We start from the raw sequence: 17,994 nt of genomic DNA on the forward strand, positions 1-17,994 counted from the left end.
AAGACTGCTTACATGGAAAGATATTTCTTCTTTTTTGCTTTTTGGTGAGGCAATCGGGGTAAAGTGACTTGCCCAGGGTCACACAGCTAATAAGTGTCAAGTGTCTGAGGCTGCATTTGAACTCAAGTCCTCCTGATTCCAAGACTGGAGCTCTATCCACTGTGCCACCTAGTGGTCCCATGGAAAGATATTTCCACAGTTTATCAAATAAATATCATTTAATGAATGGGGATGGGGGCTTAGAGTTGATGCACTAAATAATGAGAGGCTTGAATACGGTAGCAGGTTGAGGGGACTAGCCCACAGAGTGCAAAGGGCAGGGCCAACCTTAGAGTTCAGAAGGCACCACAAACAGGGTAGTTTTGTCACTATTTGGTTAAATTTAATATAAGTATAACCAAATAATATAAACTCACACTTTGATATGCAATCCATCTGATGTTCAGGCTCATTGATATTTGTCAAGTCCATAATAAAAAAAAAAAACTGTTAAACTGAGGGTCCCTGCGGAGCTCTCTCTTGCCCCCTGGCATCTGCAACCACCCTCTCCTCCTTAGTTACTCTCCAACGAAGAGGTGGTCCTCTTCCTCACTGAGGGTGTCTCCTTCACATGCACCCTTGTTCCCATGCTAGCTCCATTCATCCCCTCTCTCTCACCTTCAGTGTCTCCGTACATACTGGTTCCTTCAGTGCTACCTCATTCTCGATCTCACCATCCCTTTAAGCTACTGCCCTATACCTCGACCCTTTCACTGCCAAGTTCAACCACCCTTTCTCAGCCTTTGGCTTTTGACCCTCGACTATCTCCTCCTCCCGGACACTGTCTCCCTCCCTAATGTCCACGATGGGGCCGTTTCCTGGTTCTCCTACTTATCTCATCATCCCTTCTCAGTCTTCACCGCCGTAGCCCTTTGAGTGTTGGGATCTCCCAATGAATGTTCTGTCCCGGGGCACTTTCTCTTCTCTCACCATACTCCATACAACTGTAAAAGTGAAAAATTTTGTCCACATTGTCTTCTCTACTAGAATGTAAGCTCCTTGACAGCTTGCATTATGTTTACATTATTTTTTTGTTTTTCTTATATTTCCAGCATTTAGCACCTAGTCCCGGCATACCGCAAGTGCTTAGTAAATACTTGTTGACTGACTCTCTGTGTTCCCATCCATTCTCAGGAGTTCTATTATATCCATGCAAATGATGCCCCAACCTACACAGACAGCCCCCAAAAAATTCCCATTGGAATTTCAGCTCCCACATATTCAACTTTCTGGCTTGTTAACCACTGGACTCACAAACTCAACCAGTCAAAAACACAGGTAATGATTCTCCCTCACATCTATTCATCTTACAAAGTTTCTGATTTTTAATTGAGACTAGCACCCAGGTACAAAACCTTGACGTCCTCCCTCCCGAAGCATTAGCTGTCAAGCCCTGTCAATGACGCTTCCCTCCTCAATGTTCAGGCCCCCATCACCCCTCACCTGGACAGCTGAAACAGCCCCCCCAAGTGGTCTCTCCACCTACAGCCTCCATCCTCACCCATCACTCTGACTCACAGATGCCAAAGGAATCAACCTAAGAAACAAGTTCACCATGGTACCGCCCTTCTAAGAACCTCCAGCTGCTCCCTGGAACCTCTAGATCAGAGGTGGGAACCACACGTGGCCCTAACCCCTGCTCTAGATGAAAATGCAAACCCTCTGCCTGGTGTTCTAAACTCTGCAGGAGCTGGCTGCCTCTGACCTCTCTGGGCTCATGTCCTCTTATTCCTCTTTCCATATTCTCCATTCAAGTCAAACCAGATACTCCATAAAGTCACTCAAACAGTTTTCCAGGTCAGCCATGCCATCCCTACTCTACTCTGCCTCCAAAATCTCTGAAACTCCACTCGACCAGGACTGCGGAAGCCTTCCTTCCTCAATGCTGCTCTCTGCCTCTCCAGATCACCTTTTGGTTACTGATTCCTATGTCACATTCTCCTCCCACACCAGAACATACTTTCTTTAAGGACAAGGAATCTTTCATTTACCATTTTCTCTGGTGCCTTCACTGTAATATGTGTTTGATAAATGTTCCTAAATTGAATCTAGCCTCCTGCAGAGCTGGACCCAGGCTGCAGCATTTACGGTAACACCTGAAGGTCTGCAAAATGCTTTACAAACATAATCTTTTTTGTTTTCACAAAAGCCCTGTGAGGTGAGTACGATTAGTAAGGAAACAGCAGGCTTAGTCAGAGGGGAAGGAGGCTAAGAGGAGGAGGTGGGACTGGAAGTCAGGCCTCTCCTGGCTCTCTGGCCAGCATTTTTTCCATTCCAACACACAGCCTTCAAAGAAAACATCAGCACATGGTGACGTTCGGGGTGCTTCACAAAAGAGGGCATAAACACAGTTTTTACTTTCAAAGGAAAGTGAGAATACACATAAACTTAAGAGAGAAATACACAGAAAACAGTGCCACTATTTGAACACACGAAGAATCCACAACCTAAAAATACAATTGAGTTCTTTCTGATGGGGTTCAAAATGCCACAATTAATAAACTGCCTTGAAATAAATGTGATTAAGGAAATGAAAAGAAAGCAATATCTTACTGCCCATTTGCAGTATTTGTGTGAAAGAAGAGTATGATTGTAGGAGCTTCCTGAATGAAAATATATGATGTACAGGGAAGCAGGCATTTCAGGAAAAAGAATTTACTGAGTGTGATAAATACCTAAGTAAGGGGAGTTGTTCAGGGTCCCCTGGCGAGCTTTCTTAAAGAAAGACAACTTTGACCGAATCTGGAAAAGAGTGGTACCGAAACCCATGTAATATTATACAGCCAGCAAATCACCTTTGGATCAATGCACCAATCATTCTACTAACCAAGGGCCCTCTGACTAACTTGGTAGGGAACAGGTAACTTTCCAAAAATTCCAAACTCTCCTCTCTTGCCTCCCTTCTCCCCACAAACCACCTGAGGCCTCACTGCCATGAAGTCATTACGAAAGCATACAACTTTTAGATAACTTCTGGGTTCCAAAATGAAAGGGACAGGCTAGGAAATCAGCAATGTTGTATGGTAGCTAAGATGAGTAGGAAGGAAACGTCCAGACTCTTAAATAAGGGGTCATATGTGGCGGCCTTCCTGGCCCCCCAAAATCTCTTCCCAATACTATCTGAAATTCTACCAATCAGAGATTCATTTGTATTCAATGAGAATTCTTTAAAACCACACTCATTATCTCAAAATAGTTCAATCACAGGAGGAGCCAAAAGCCTCTGGGGCAAGTTGTCTAATTCTAATAACCTGCAGAGCCCAGTGATACTGTGGGTCAGCAGGGGCAGGGGGATGCCTAGGGAGAAAGAGCCAGAAACCAACTTCCTGCATTTGAAAAGGGAGGCCATTCTCTCCCTCCTCCTTCTTGTGCCACCTGGCCCACAGCTCTCAGGACCACAAACTGTGACATTAGGAGGCAACAGGCTTCTGGGCCTTGCCTGGAAACCTAACTACCAATTCCTTACTGCACATCACTCCCCTGCCCATGCTTGGCCTTCCAGGTAAACTGGCCCACTCACTCCTCCACCACCTGGGCCTCAGCATACTGCCCACCCCAGGGGCATGCCCGAGGTCCAGAACGACTTCCTCTTCACCACCACTTCTGGGAATGTCCAGCCTCCTTCAGGCCACTGCCCTGTGGGGAAGACCCCCGCCTGAAGCACTGTTGATCCCTTGGCACTGTCTCAAATCATGAGGCATGCACCCTTTGGTTTACACAGCAGAATCCAAGTTTTTTTAGAGCAAGGACTGTGTCTGGTTGTTGTTTTTTTTTTCTTTTTGGGGGGGGGGCTGTCTTCTCCTGGGTCCTCTCCTGACTCTCTGGACTTCACCTCTGCCCCAGCAATATTCTCCCCCTGAAAGATGCCTCTGCCCCTGCAGCCCCCGTCTCTGACTGGAGAATTCCTCCAGAGAATCTCCAGCGAAGGTAGTGCCCCAGGTAGCCAGGCCCTCACCTTGCTCCATCCAGACTCTACCTCACCCACTTCTCCCCCCATCATTTTTCCTTGGCACAAAGGAGGTGCTTAATAAATGCCTGTTGACTGATTTTTATGTGCAGTCTTCACCCGTGCAAATGTAAGCTTCCTGCAGGCAGGGACTATCTTTTTGCTTGTATTTGTATTCTCAGCTTAGCACAGTGGCTGGCACATAGTAAGAGCTTAACAAATTCTTTATCTATTTATATCCTCAGGCCTAAGTCTGTGCCACAGTACAAATAGCAGACCTTGAAAAAATGATAGCTGGACTGGAATTATACCTCTTTTTAAGCAGAAATACACTCTGAATTTCAAAAAAATTTTTTGTCACCCTAAATGCAATCCCTTCACAAATTGGGTCCTGCCTAGATAACCAATTTATGTTTAAAAACAAACAAAAAAAAGTTTTAGGCCAGCTAAAGAATTATTAATATGGTCACAGAATGAATCAATGGCATAGCCAATAAAAGAAATTAAGAAATGCAGTTCTACTTACCATCCTTTCAAACAAACTACAATGTTAATCAGCTACCAAAATGACCCTAGTGACCTCTCCTTAGTAGCCTAAGAACTTGAGTCTTACCCTACCACTTAATAAGGACTGGTTTATGCTGAATGATTAGAACAATAAGGCCACAGTGCAGTCTGTGTATGTGCAAAGTGCCTTTGTGGCCCGGACCTCGAGCTTAGAGGGGAGCTCCAAGGGCTCCCCTCGGCCTTCCCCAGGCTCTCCCTGTTCCATCCACGTTCAGCTATGTAAGCAGCTACGTAAGCTTCTACGTCTGTGTTTCCTACAGCTCTCGGCGCCAACTTGGGCACATGCCAGGTACTCAATAAAAAATACCTGGTGAATCTAGAGCACTCTTAAGTCCTGACTCCTAACCTGAGACAACAATACCCCTGAAACCACTCCCCATTTTCAGGAGGAGACATAATTCAATTAACATCACAAGTCAAGGCAGCCTCCATCCCCCCCAACCAGTTTTGAGCCTTAATAAGGCACATTAGGTAAACAGCTTCTCAGAACTGGTTTGTGATGTTATCATCAATCCAAAAGGCTAACCAATCAGGAATACTTGGTCAAGACTAATTATTAAAACACGACTTTCAGAAAGAGAACCACGCCCACCCACTAAGTGCCTAGTAATCTGGGCCACTCTGTGCCACCAGCTCAAGCACCGTGAGAACCAGATGACAATTACAATGACTCAGGCTCTCCATGAAATGGCACACTGGCCCAGACACAGGCTCTGGTGAAATATCATGGCTGAAGGGAAGCCTCGGGGAAGCATCCCAACAAGTATTCTAAGGAGAGACCCACACTCCTAAGATCAAAGATGCTTCTTAAAGCTGTTCTGGTCTCCCCCAGGCCAAGAGCTTCTAAGGAGACCCCCCAGGAAGAGAGGCAGAGGAAGTGCAGGATGGGCTCTAACAGCAGGACCCACCATACACAATGCAGGTTCACTTAACAAAAACAATCACCAAAAGAAACTCTCCCCAGCCTCCAAGGACTCTGAGATCCTGGGAAGGAAAACAGAACCTGGCCAAGACCCATGTTATTGTGGTCGGAGTTCCACCCTGGAATTGTATCCTGGGTTTCCCACCCGCCCTCAAGAAGATAATCGAGCCCCTCCATGTGACACGTGGAGCTCCTGGAGAACTCGGATGGGCACCAGCCCCAACGACAACGTCACACTCCTTGGTCGGAACAGTGTGCCAGATGTGTCTAGACACCAGGCTCCGGCTCCGGCCTTCCTCTCCCAGTGCATACCCCTCCCCTTGCTCCTCCTCCTGGGGGGGGAAGCAGCTTCCAAGTAGAGAACCCACCCCAAATACCACAGGTCCCACCAGGCCAGCCCTAGTGAGGCTTCCCATTGCCATTTCTGAATCTAACAACAGCAGAGCAATGGAAATTGAGAGGCTCTATCACAGGGAAGTAAACAGACAAGAAAAACCGGCTGAAGCAAAACTCTTCCAAGAAAGTGGCAGGTGTGGCCTCTGCTTTCCTCTCTTCTCTACTTTTAAAACAAGAAGACACAAAGTCCTGCAGGGAGGGTTGTTTTTTCCATTTTAAAAGAATTAGAACCTCCCTCATAGGACTGTTGTGAGGATCAAATGCATTAAAAGCTTTGATGTAAAAGTTAACCATTATCATGTGGTTATATAACCACAGTTACTTCTGTTACCCTCCATGCTACACCTTTGAGAATTACTGACCATTTCCACAATACGCTAGTACCCAGATTCTAAGATCTTAGCGTCAGAGCTGGATGGGGCCTCAGAAGCCACCAATCCAACCCATTTATTTTACAGATGAGGAAACTGAGGTTCAGGGGCCACCCAAGTTGGCCCATGCTGTGAGCGCCACGGCAACGTCTTCAGCCTCAAAATTTAGCACTCCTGTCTTCAACAGAGCAAAGATTCTAATGAGAAAAAACACCCAGAGCCCAGTGGAGATGCTTCAAGGACTGGAGCCTGGAGTCAGAGGGCCTGAGTTTGAATCCTAGGCCACTTAACCTATGTGGGCCTCAGTTTCTTCTGTAAAAAGGAAGGGTTGGCCTACAGGGTCTGTAAGGTCCTTCCCAGCTCTAAATCTTCCATCCCGTGAAGCCACAAATTAAACACAACAGAAATTTATTGGTAACATACCAAACACCAAACTAGGCAGAGTGAATATACAAAACAGTTCTCTGCAAACACTCCATTTAATAGGGGGTTGATTGTGGCCACACTCTCTCCCTCAGCACCTTGAATGTCAAAGGGGGCTCCGGCGTGTCACTGATAATGAGGCCAATCATTACATCAGTTTCATAAGCCAGCAGTAGAGGTTGAATTTTCCATTGTCTTTTTGCTCCAGTTTGCATGTTTCTAGTGCTTCTCAACTGCTACATTTCCCAGGAACTGTGTTTTTGTCATATGGTTATTCGCACCCAGCACAAAAATGAGATGGCTTCTTTCTCCAGGGGTTAAGCCAAGGATGGTATGTTTTATCTTGATAAATCAGATGCAGATATTCAATTAAAAAGGGAAATCCTTCATGTCTTGGGTTGTTTCCCTGTAATATTCTTGGCTCAGACTTTAAGGGGACAGAGATAAGTAACAAGGAAAAAGTTTTACCAAGGACTTAAGGGAGATCCTTGGGCCAAAATGTGGGTCAATATCCTGTCCTTCTACATTCCAGGACTGATCATCTTTAAGGATCTCCATGATGATGACCCTCAGGCACCTCAATCCTGAATCACCAAAGAAAAAGTCAATTATATTTGGCAGACATTGCTAACCGCAGCAGGAAAATGGGATAATGAGGCATCCTAGAGTGCTATTTCTCAACTTCTGAGGCAAGGATGTAACTGTCAGTTAACAAAAACATGCCACTTCTACAGCGTTCCAGCTTCAAGTTTTCTTGTGTCGACTTCATGAGCTACAGAAGAACAAGAGAAAGCAAACTTGCGCTTCATTACGCTGGCTAAGTCAACAGATGTTTCTTCAGCTTTTCGTGGAGAACCAGGAGAGGTTTCTCACAAAAAGTGGAATGTTAGCTGAGACTTGAAGGAAACCAGGGAGACGAGCAGGGAGAGCATTTCAGGCCTGGAGGACGGCCAGAGAAATGGCCCAGCGTTGGGAGGCAGAGTGTCCTCTTCCAGAACAGCCAGGAAGCCAGAGTCACCAGATCAGAGTATGTGAGGAGGTAGGAGAAGTCTGGCAAGGTAGGAAAGGACCAGGTTATGAATGGCTTCAAGACCAAACAGTATATGACATTTGATCTTGGAAGCAATTGGGGTGGAACAGCCAGGATACAGCAGCAGATTGGATATGGGGGTGAGAGGGAGGAGTGCTGATGATCTGCCCAAAGATGCAAGCCTGGGTGACTGGGAAGATGGTGATGTCCTTGACAACAATAGGGAAGCTGGGAAGAGGGCAAGACTGGGAGGAGACGTGAGGAGTTCAGCGACATCCAGTTCCAGATGCCAGGTGGGCAGCTGGAGACGGGAGAGTAGAAGTTAGGGAAGAGGTCAGAAGTCAGAGCTGGATAAGGTGAAATGGGAGTCAGCAGCATAAAGATGATCATTGAATCTATGGGAGCTGATGAGATCACCAAGCAAAACAGTGCAGACAGAGAAGAGAAGAGGGCTCAATCATGTCCATTAGAATTGGATCCAAACATAAACTCTGTCCAATTCATTCTTGGCATGCCCCTGGTGGATTAATTATGCTTTTGGTCACCACACAGGGCCTGTTCAAATGCCAGCACAAAGCCCAGCGCCTTGCACATAACAGGTCCTAAATAATGAATTTTAAAAATTTAATCTTTGACATGGCACAATTCCAGAAAGACAGGTACCACTTTTGCTTTGGGTTGCAGATGGCCAAACAACCAGTTTGGTACAATAGCTAAGTGTACTGCTTCTTATTCCTGTTACTCTGTAACGGAAACTTTACTTAACATTTGAAAACTTTTTTTTTAAACCCTCATGTCCCTATTATTTCAGGGTCTTCTAAGAGAAAGCATGTGGGTTTTCTTCATTAAATAAAAGTAACACTTATTCATTCAACCAGCATTTATAGGTACTTATTATGTGCCAGGTGTTATACTAAGCACTAATAATACAAACAGAAAAAGTCAGTTAGGCATTGTTCTCAAAAAGTTTACATTCTAACAACAGAAGGCCACACATCTGGGAGAGTGGGGGACAGGAAGGTGTATTGTGGTGAGTAAAGTCATGGGGATAGTAAGTGCAGTCACAGAGCAATGATTTGACATGTCCTTTTCAGAAATGGTAAAGATGATTTGGTTAGTGCTGTCAGAGCTAATGGCAGCATGTTGAGAAGACAGTTGGGAGAACAGGCAGCATGGAGGGGCAGGCTGGGCTAGGAATGGTCAACTGGAAGCGCAGGGACCCACGCTGGGTCAGTGACTTAGCTGGCAGAAGGTGGAGCCTGGATCACCGGAGCAGGGCATGAAGAAAAAACGTTGGGTCAGGCTAGAAATGATGAGTGAGTCAATCAGAGGTCCAGCGACCCTGGCACAATGCACTGGGGAAACATGCCAAAGTGAAACATCCTTGCCCTCGAGAAGCTTAGATCCTTTACTGGGCTAAAACATGAACACAGACAAGCAAATAAAAACCTACACAAAGCAGGTTGGAGTAAGGGGGAGATCAGGCTAGAACATGCCATCAGAAGCGGCACTTGAGGGAAGTCAAGGATTGATTCTAAGGGATGGAAATGAAGACAGATGAGGAAGGAACAGTCAAAGATATTCAACTTGTGAACCTGAGCCAACGGAAACAAGGACAGTGGAACCCTCAACGATAACAGGGGAGTTAGAAATAGAGGAGGGCTGGAAGAGGGGGAAGGACAATGAGCTCTCTGAGCATGCTGCTTTTAAACATCTACAGGCCCTCCAGCGGGGACTGTCCAACTGACAGCTGAGAAATGCCACATAAAAGGAAAATTAAATCAGTTTTAGGGGCAGGAGGAAGAGAGGCAGAGTGCTACCCATTTCAGAAGTCAGTAAGTTAATTCATTAATAATCACACAATAGACTTCCTTTTGCAATACATCACATAATCCTTTAGAACTGATTGTCATTTACAATTCTGGACAGTATAGAAGCTTTCTGTGTGCATCAGACCTTTGACACACAGCTTCAGAAACGGTAGAGAGCCCTTGACTTTGCCAAGCCAACCTTCCACATAGCCCACCAGTCCACTCCATCTCCTCCCACAGATGCCCCTTCTCATCCCCACTCACTCACTTACCTTCAGTCTCTCCCTGTCTCCCTCATCCTGAAAACCCCTCCGCTGGTCCAGCCATCCACACCCCTTTCTACTCGAGAAGGCCATCTACAACAGGTGCCTCCACTCCTCTCCCTCTCTTCTGGACTCTCTGCAATCTGGCTTCAAAAGAAACTGCTCTCTCCAAAGTTACCAGTGACCTCTTAATTTGGGCCGATCCAATGGCCTTTTCCCAATCCTCATCCTTCCTGACCTCTCTACAACCTCAGACACTATCACTCTCTTCCCCTTGGTACTCTCTTCTCTCCAGGTCTTCAGGACACCCCTCTCTCCTGGTTCTACTGTCTCCTTTGCTGGATCTTCACCCACAGCAATGTCTCTTAGGGCTCTGTCCTGGCCCTCTTCTCTTCTCCTTCTATCTCCACTATTTCAAGTGGTGATCACAGCAGCTCCAATGGACTCAGTGATCATCTCTGGTTTTGTTTCTCAGACTCATTTATTAAGCTGGAACCTCTTGGCTGACCTCCACTCGGGCATTACACCAAGATGTCTACTGGACATCCTGAACTGGATGTCTCCCAAACATCTTAAACCAAATACTTCAAAACTGAACTAATTTTCTTTTCCCCAAAACTTTTCTCTCTTCCTATTTCTGTCAAGGGCACCACTATCCTACCAGTTACCCAGCCTCAAAACCTCAGTGTTTTCCTTGACCCCTCCTTCTCTCTCTCTCCCATATCCAATCTGTTACCAACTCCTATGGGGTCTATCTTAACATCTCTCATATGTGCCCCCTTCTCTCCTCTGACAGCGCCACCAGTCTAGAGCAGCCCCTCCTCACTTCTCGTCTGGAGCGCTACCGTTATGTGCTAGTTGGTCTCTCCCCACTCCAGGACATCCCCTCCTCAGCTATCAGAGGTCTGAATGTGTCAACGTCCTATTCAGTCAACTCCAATGGCTCCCTATCTCCCCTAGGATCAAAATATAAAATCCTCTATTTGGTTTTTAAAGCCTTTCCCACCTGGTCCTTCCTCTCCTTCAAATCTTCTTATACCTTACTTCCTTACTTAGCACAGTGCCTGGCACATAGTAGGCACTTAATTAGGGCTTGCTGACTTACCCTCCTCTGAATACTCTTTGATCCAGTAATACTGGTGGCTGCCTTGCTCTTCCTCGCACAATCTCCAGGTTCCATGCATTTTTGCTGGCCATTCCCCGAGCCTGGAATGCTCCTCTGGCTTCTTTGAAGTCTCAGATAAAATCCCATCTTCTGCAAGAAGCCTCCCCCACTCCCTTTAATCCCAACGTCTTCCCTCTGTCATCATCATCAATTTATGTTGCATCTATCTTGTTTATACATAAATGTGGTCAGATTTGGTACAACGGGTAGCACACTGGACCTAGAGTCAGGAAGACTAAAGATCAAATCCAGGCCCAGACACTTATTAGCGGTGGTAACTTGTCGTCCTCAAGGTCCCTATAGGTAAAACGGAAGTAATAATAGCACCCATCTCCCAGGATTGGTGTGAGGATGAAATCGGATCAACTTCAAGCTCTCTAGAAATCCCAGTTATCGTAGTAGTAGGAGTAGCAGTTTTGTGGATGTTGTCTCTCCTGTTAGATTGTAAACCTGTTGAGATCAGGAAGTGTTTTTGCCTTTCTTTGCATTCCCAGCACTTAACATAATGTGCAGCACAAAGTAGGTGCGTAATAAATGTTTACTGACTAAAACTTTGTTGGCTTTACTTGAAATATCTGTCCCAAACATACACACTGATATACCAACTCAACAGACTGGCCACTCCCCTACATGGAGATGAGGAGAGATGTTTTGTAAATGGGAGGCAGGAGTCTGTTATCCAAAGTGTTAGTACTCCAAAGAAAGTCTAACAATCCTCAGAAGTCATTGATACCTTCTCAAACATGTTCCCTCCCATATCCCTATCCTGTCAGGAGCTCTAAAAGGTTGTGTCCCTAATTCCCATACTGGTTCAGTCCAATTAAAAAATCTTTCTGGCAGTAATTCAATTCTGATCTGCACTCCCGCTCAGAACACCATTTAGAATTAATTTTTGAAGTTCATTTAAAAAGTGAGAATTTGGACATCTTCGTACTTATCAATAGTAAATCAGAATTTCTCCACAGCTGCTTCTATGGGAAACAAAATTATCTGCTTCTCCTAAGGCCTTATTAATACTGACACATATACAGAGGATTATCATAGCTTCTCTCATACATATTAAAAACAAGATACCAAACTGTAATAAAGGCCCTATGTAGTTGAGTAATCTGTGATGACATGTAGTAAAAACAATCAAATGACACATTCATCTATAACATGATGGAATTTAGAAAAGGAAACTTCCAGAAAAAAACAAAAGCAGTGGGAAATACACATACATACAAAAGCATTGAGAAATACTGCACATACATGTCCAGTGACTCTACATATAGTCACTACAGATACATATACATACATCAGGAGATATTGTCCTAGTCTCTCAATCCAAAGGGCTGCAAAACCCCAAACACTTAAATAGCATGTCTTTGGTCACCTTATTTTCACTAATCAGAGGACACTCTCTGCAGGAACTGTGACCCTGCCTCATCTCACCAGGGGCATGCAGTTCACACATGGCCAAGCACATTGCTCCAGCAAGGTAACAGAAAGTTAGTTATTACAATCTGGGGGAAATAAGAGCAGCATATAAACTGAGAACCAAGAGTGGAGCCATCCAGACCAGAAAGATGAGACGTCCATCTAAACAGATTTCAGGATCCCAATCACCAGATGACAATTAGCTCTCTTTTGACACTAGGAGACAAACTCCTATATTGAAGTAATTTCTGGTTCCAAATATTAATTCCCTGACCATTTTGGTAGTCTTTCTTGAAAATCCTTTTTTTATCTTTCAAATGAGAACACAATAAAAAAAAAAAAAGATAATCTCCCCCAGGAAAAGCATATATAGGATCCTAAGAGGTCCTGCCTGTAGAGTTCCATGACCTGGAGTCAGAAGGCCCATGTTCGACCCCTGCCTTGCCACTTACCATCTATGGGAAGTCCCTTCCCCTCTTGGGGCCTCAGTTTCCTCATCTATAAAATGAAAAGAACTAGCTGACACTCACAGTCTAAATCTATGGTCCTATGACCGAGGACTTGATCATAGACACTTTTTTTTAAATAAAAACTAAATTTTGGAGCTCAGATGGTCCACATAATGGAACCCAAAGTCTTTAAAGTACATACAGCTGGAGAAGCCAACTGCCTATTCCTCTGACAAGGAAATATAGACATAGCTACTGCCAGATTCCCCAAGAGGCACTACATCAGAGAAATCACATGATATAACTCCCTTTTGTGGAATGGCTGGCTGCTCAAAGAAATCCAATCCATATTCAACTACCGCTTTTACTAAAACTACAATTAAATTTCCCTATCCAGCATGGTTAAGGAATACAAACTTCAAGAAATCAATTGCAACAAATAACGTATATCCCTTGTCCTTATTAAGTTAAAACAGTCTCTGAAGCTAGCTATTTGGTGCAAGAGGCAAGAATAGTTTTCTAACAATTTAATGCATTTAATTATGAACAGGATCCAAATACTCCACAGACGGATAACTTTTATTAATTGATCATTTTTTGTAAGCACCAACTATGTGCTAAACATTATGCTAGGCCTGTGAAGACCTGATCTCTACCCCTGTAAAGAAACTTGCATTCTTTCTGAGGAACCAAGACTAACCCATGTAAAACAACTTAGAGAACATCATGAGAATAAATAATTGTTCAATTTCATGATATGGATAAGTGAAATTTAATCAGGACAAATGAAAATTTTATACATGATTTCAAAAAGTCCATTTCACAAATATCAGATAAGGGAAGCATGGAGAGACAGCAGTTTGGGGGAAAAAAAACCTCCGGGTTTTGGTTGACTTCCAGTTCAGTCTGAGCTAAGAGCGTAATATAGCGGCCCCAAAACACTAACATGATCACAGGTGGAATTAAAAAAGGAACTGTCTGGGACAAGGGAGGCAGTAATCCATAGCACTTTATGGTAACAGCAGAAATAGAATACTGACTCCAGCTGGGAAGCGGCACTTTAAGAAGGGCACTGCTAAGCAGGAGGCCGTCCAGAGGAGGGCATCGAGGACTCAGGACATGTCATATGAAAATCAGTTGAAGTAGCTGGGGGTGTTTTAGTCTGGAGAGAAGATTGAGGGCCGGGGTGGGGCGGGGGGGAGGAACCAGACCTGGGAGATGACCAAGCCTGCTAAACTTGGCCCAAGACAGCAGAGTCAGAGGACTCATAAGGGAAAGTTTCCTAACAATTAGAGCTCCACAGAAGCCAGAACGGGGGATGGGAGGCAGCAGGCGGCTCTCACTGTTCTTCAAGCAAAGTCTACAGGCCACAGAACCTGTTGAGGTTCAGACTGGACTAGCTGGCCTCCGGGCGGACTCCCTTCCAAATCAGACTCTCTGACTGCTAGAAAAGTTCAGAAAAGCTATAAAACCAGCAAATCTGTTCCTGGCACTTTCACACAAGCCTTGATGCTGGAACGACTTAGAATGTGGAGCAAAGGGAAGGCAAAACAAGGAAGGCATAAGCACAGACTCACAAAAACTAAAGGGATTGTGTTCAATGGCAAACAAGTACAGAAAAGCAGAGTGTGTGTGGAAGGAAGGTCTCAGAGGACAGGGGAAACCAGGGCTGCCTCGACAGGGCGGCCTGAGACTGCAAGACCGGCCAGCGGGGCCACAGAAGGACAGTGGAAACCAGGGCTGCCTGAGGCTGCAAGACCGGCCAGGGGGGCCACAGGCAACACCCTCAGTTTTCCAGAAGATGTTATGCAGAAAGTCATGTTTCGAGGATTGTTCTAAAAGCAGGACAGACAGGAGGAACACCGCAACTCACTGCTCCAGCATCTCCACAAACACAAGAGAAAATACGGCACAGGCATGGTGCACTCCAGGTGTCACACGGACAAGGAAATCTAAGTTTTATAAGCAAACATGAAATGAGCGTTATTCTGGAAACGAAGTTCAGAGAAGTACAAAAGAATGGAGTCTCTATTACACAGGCTAGCTACTGGTAAAAACAAACGGCCATGAGGAAATGTTTGACTTGAAATCTTTTTTTCAACTCAGTTGAATTAAGTTAATATTCTAATATCTGTGAGCCAAACACGAGATTATTTTAACAAATGTGGGAAAGTGGAAAGAGGCCTGGATTTAGAGTGAGAGGTCTTGGGTTCAAATTCTGACTTTGCCACTTACAGCTGTTAAGTCATTGAACTTCTCTGGGCCTCAGTTTCCTTATCTGTAAAACAATAAGGTTGGTCCCCTCCAGCCCTAAACTTACGCTCCTATGATTGGTTTTATAAAATTCAGCAAAAACTAAACAGCTATGCAGTACTTTTCCCTACAAGGAGAGAATGACTGCCTACACACAGGGGGTAAGCTTGATAATTCCAGTAAGTTGGCGGGGCTGCAAGGCCTGGAGATCACAGAGGCAGGCCTCCCGTACTTGGAGCGCCTCACTCTGCCTCTCTGGCACATGGGTGGCCCAGACTTTTTTTTTTTTTAAATGATAAAACCTGTCTTAGAATTTTTGTAGCTTTGGAGGCCAAAGCTCCATTTCACATGCACTTTTAACATAAGGCGATTTTCCTACTGCTGGTTTCAATTGTGTCCAGTTCAAACATATGGAATGCCAGGACCATGTGTCACCTCCAGCCAGTTTGATCAGATGCTGTTTGTTTCACAATAATAATTATGAACAATGCTGTGAACAAGCACTCCTGATTTTGTTCTACTAAAATTAAGAAGTTTCATCTTTTATTGGGATACACGTGGGAGCGAGCAGGGGGAATTCTTCCCACCACCCAAAAGCTCTGACAGTGATAAACAGGACACCCCAGCGGCTATTATCCCCACTGCTACCCAGGGACAACCTAGATCCGTCTGGTAAAACCAGAGACAAAGCAGGGATTGGGTTAAGAGCACAATGCAGGGTTTTCACAAAAACACTAAAAGAGAAAAACCCCATAAGGCTTCTATTTATCCTACACTCCAAATTTCATTCCATTTGAAAAAAAATTCGGCATGGTCTAGTGGGTCCTCCAAAATCAGTTAGGAAATTCGGAGTGATCACATTAGCGTCTCTATAAATAAAGGGTGGGTCCCAGGGCCCCTGGCCCTCGTCCTGTGCTGTCCATAGCGGGGGGGGGGTGGGTGTGAATCCAGCCCAACAGACTACATTGTTTCTCCTTGCCCCCCTTCATGCCAAAGCACATGCCCACCTCCTGGACTACCCAAAGAAACGACTTCCTGCCCCACACCGCAGCCCCTCACTCTTAACAGCAATATTCACTATTGTAAGCAGGCAGGACAGGAGGCCACCTCGTTCTCCGAACAGCTGCATCTTAAAGGGGGCAGGATAAGGGGAGGGAGGAGGCAACAATGTTTCAGGGTTTTGTTTCTTGCCAGTTTATAGCACCCGGGTCAATTTCTCCCAGCCTGGAGCCGCCCAATCAGCAAAGCCGGGGTGGGGGAGGGGACAGGACGGGTGAGGGGGGCAAGTTGAGAGGAGAAGCGAGCCACGGGGAAGGAGCCTCGAAGTCCGAGACCCCGAGACCCCGAGACCCCGGCTCCGGCCAGCCACAGGGACTGCAGGGAGAGAAGAGAACAGAGAGGGGTATGAGAGGGCAGTCTCTCTGCCCACTGACCGGGGCGAGGCGAGAGACGAGCTGTTAAAGCCCCCTGACCCAAAAAAGGTGCCTGAGCCCCTTCCTCTCTGGGGAAGAGAGTTTAGTGCTGAACACGCATTTATGGGGCACCGAGATCATACGGTTTGGGGCTGGCAGACACTTAGAGATCATCAGCAAAGTGCTGTGGGTGAAGAGCTCAAAAGACCTGGGTTCGAATCCTGCCTCGGACCTCTTTGTGGTCCTGAGCCTCAGTTTCCTCTAATGTAAAATCAAGAAAGCAGGGACCCGGTGACCTCTAAGATCTTGCTCTAAATCTACGATCCTGGGATCTAGCCTCCCCGCTTTACAGATAAAGAAACTGGGGCCAAGGAAGCCAATAAGAGACTGCCGTTGAGCAGGATTCGAACCCAGGTCGAACCCAGGGGTGACAATGGCACCCCCCGCCCCCACTCCTGGAAGCCCGGCTGGGGCAGAATCCCGAGTGCACGCCGCCGTCCCGGAGCCCGCGCGCGCGCCGGCGCCGCTGCCCTCCCCTCCCCACCTGGATCAGGGGCGCGCGTGCAAGAGCGCGCACGCGGGTCCGGAGGGCGCGCGCCGTGTCCGGGAGCACGCGGCGGGGGGCGCCCCAGTGGCCGGAGCGGAGCAGCGCGCGCAGCGCGGGCCCCCCCCTCACCTGGGCCGAGAAGAGGCTTCTCCGCCCGCCAGGAGTCCGCCGCCCTCGTCGCCGACACTGCCACCACCGCCGTGGTCCTCAAGCACCAAGAGGGCAGCCCGAGCTCCAGAGCCCTCGCCGCTGCCGATGCCACTCGCTCCGTTACCACACTCGGCACACTCGCCTCGCGCTCCGCCCCCGCGCCCGCCCCATTGGCCGTCGCTCGCCGCCCCGCTGGCCCCATTGGGTCGAGGGGGCTGCCGTTCAGCCCCAGCGATGGAGAATCCCTGACTCGGATTGGTCCAGAAGAGAGTGTCTCCCCGCCCCCTCGGTTGGCCCGTTCCGGCTGCTGGTTGGTTATTGTAGACGTCATTCCTCCCCCTCGCTCCGACTTTCTGGTTTTCTGGCGGGGTCCCCCCCGGGATGGAGCTTGACCACTGCGTAAAGGTTGTCACTGATTGGCTAAAAACCAGACTACGCCAATCCGGAGCTGAGATTGGCCCAAGGGCTAATACGGTCCCCACGTGGGGGAGGAGCGCGGGGCGACGGGTACCTGGGGGTTTGTTTACACAGGCGCTGGTCCTGCTCATGGTTCTATTGGTCCAAGGGGCTGCCATTCTGATCTGGATAAACCAATCAGTATTAAGAAGGCTCTGAGTTAAGGGGCGGGTCTTGATGGGATTTCCCCCGGTTGTCAAAATTGTAAAGAGAATGAGAAGTGACGTCTTGGCTTGACTTGCCCGGGAGCAGCCAGGTTAGAGGAGCGGGAGCTCCCCTGTGCAGGGCAAAGGCATGAAGGGCTTCCGTGGCGTCCGTGGCAGAAACAAACGGAGGCTGCAAGGGCACCTCGACGCGGCCGAGAGACGAGCACTT

The 17,994-nt window shown here is 46.8% G+C and overlaps 1 protein-coding gene across 2 annotated transcripts in view; it reads right to left on the reverse strand.

The window, feature by feature from the left end:
* Positions 1 to 17,276, reverse strand: part of PAIP2B (poly(A) binding protein interacting protein 2B) — a 69,930-nt gene extending 52,654 nt beyond the window's left edge. The window contains exon 1 of one of the 2 annotated variants that reach the window (XM_027840004.1): positions 17,143 to 17,276. The gene's annotated coding sequence lies outside the window, so the exon portion shown is untranslated. The remainder of the gene's footprint in view (positions 1 to 17,142) is intronic. The other variant, XM_027840005.1, reaches the window with a different exon arrangement.
* Between the last annotated feature and the right edge of the window lie 718 nt (positions 17,277 to 17,994).

Source organism: Vombatus ursinus, unplaced genomic scaffold (genome assembly GCF_900497805.2).
Source record: "Vombatus ursinus unplaced genomic scaffold, bare-nosed wombat genome assembly UNPS02014837.1, whole genome shotgun sequence".
NCBI classification, from domain to species: Eukaryota; Metazoa; Chordata; class Mammalia; order Diprotodontia; family Vombatidae; genus Vombatus; species Vombatus ursinus.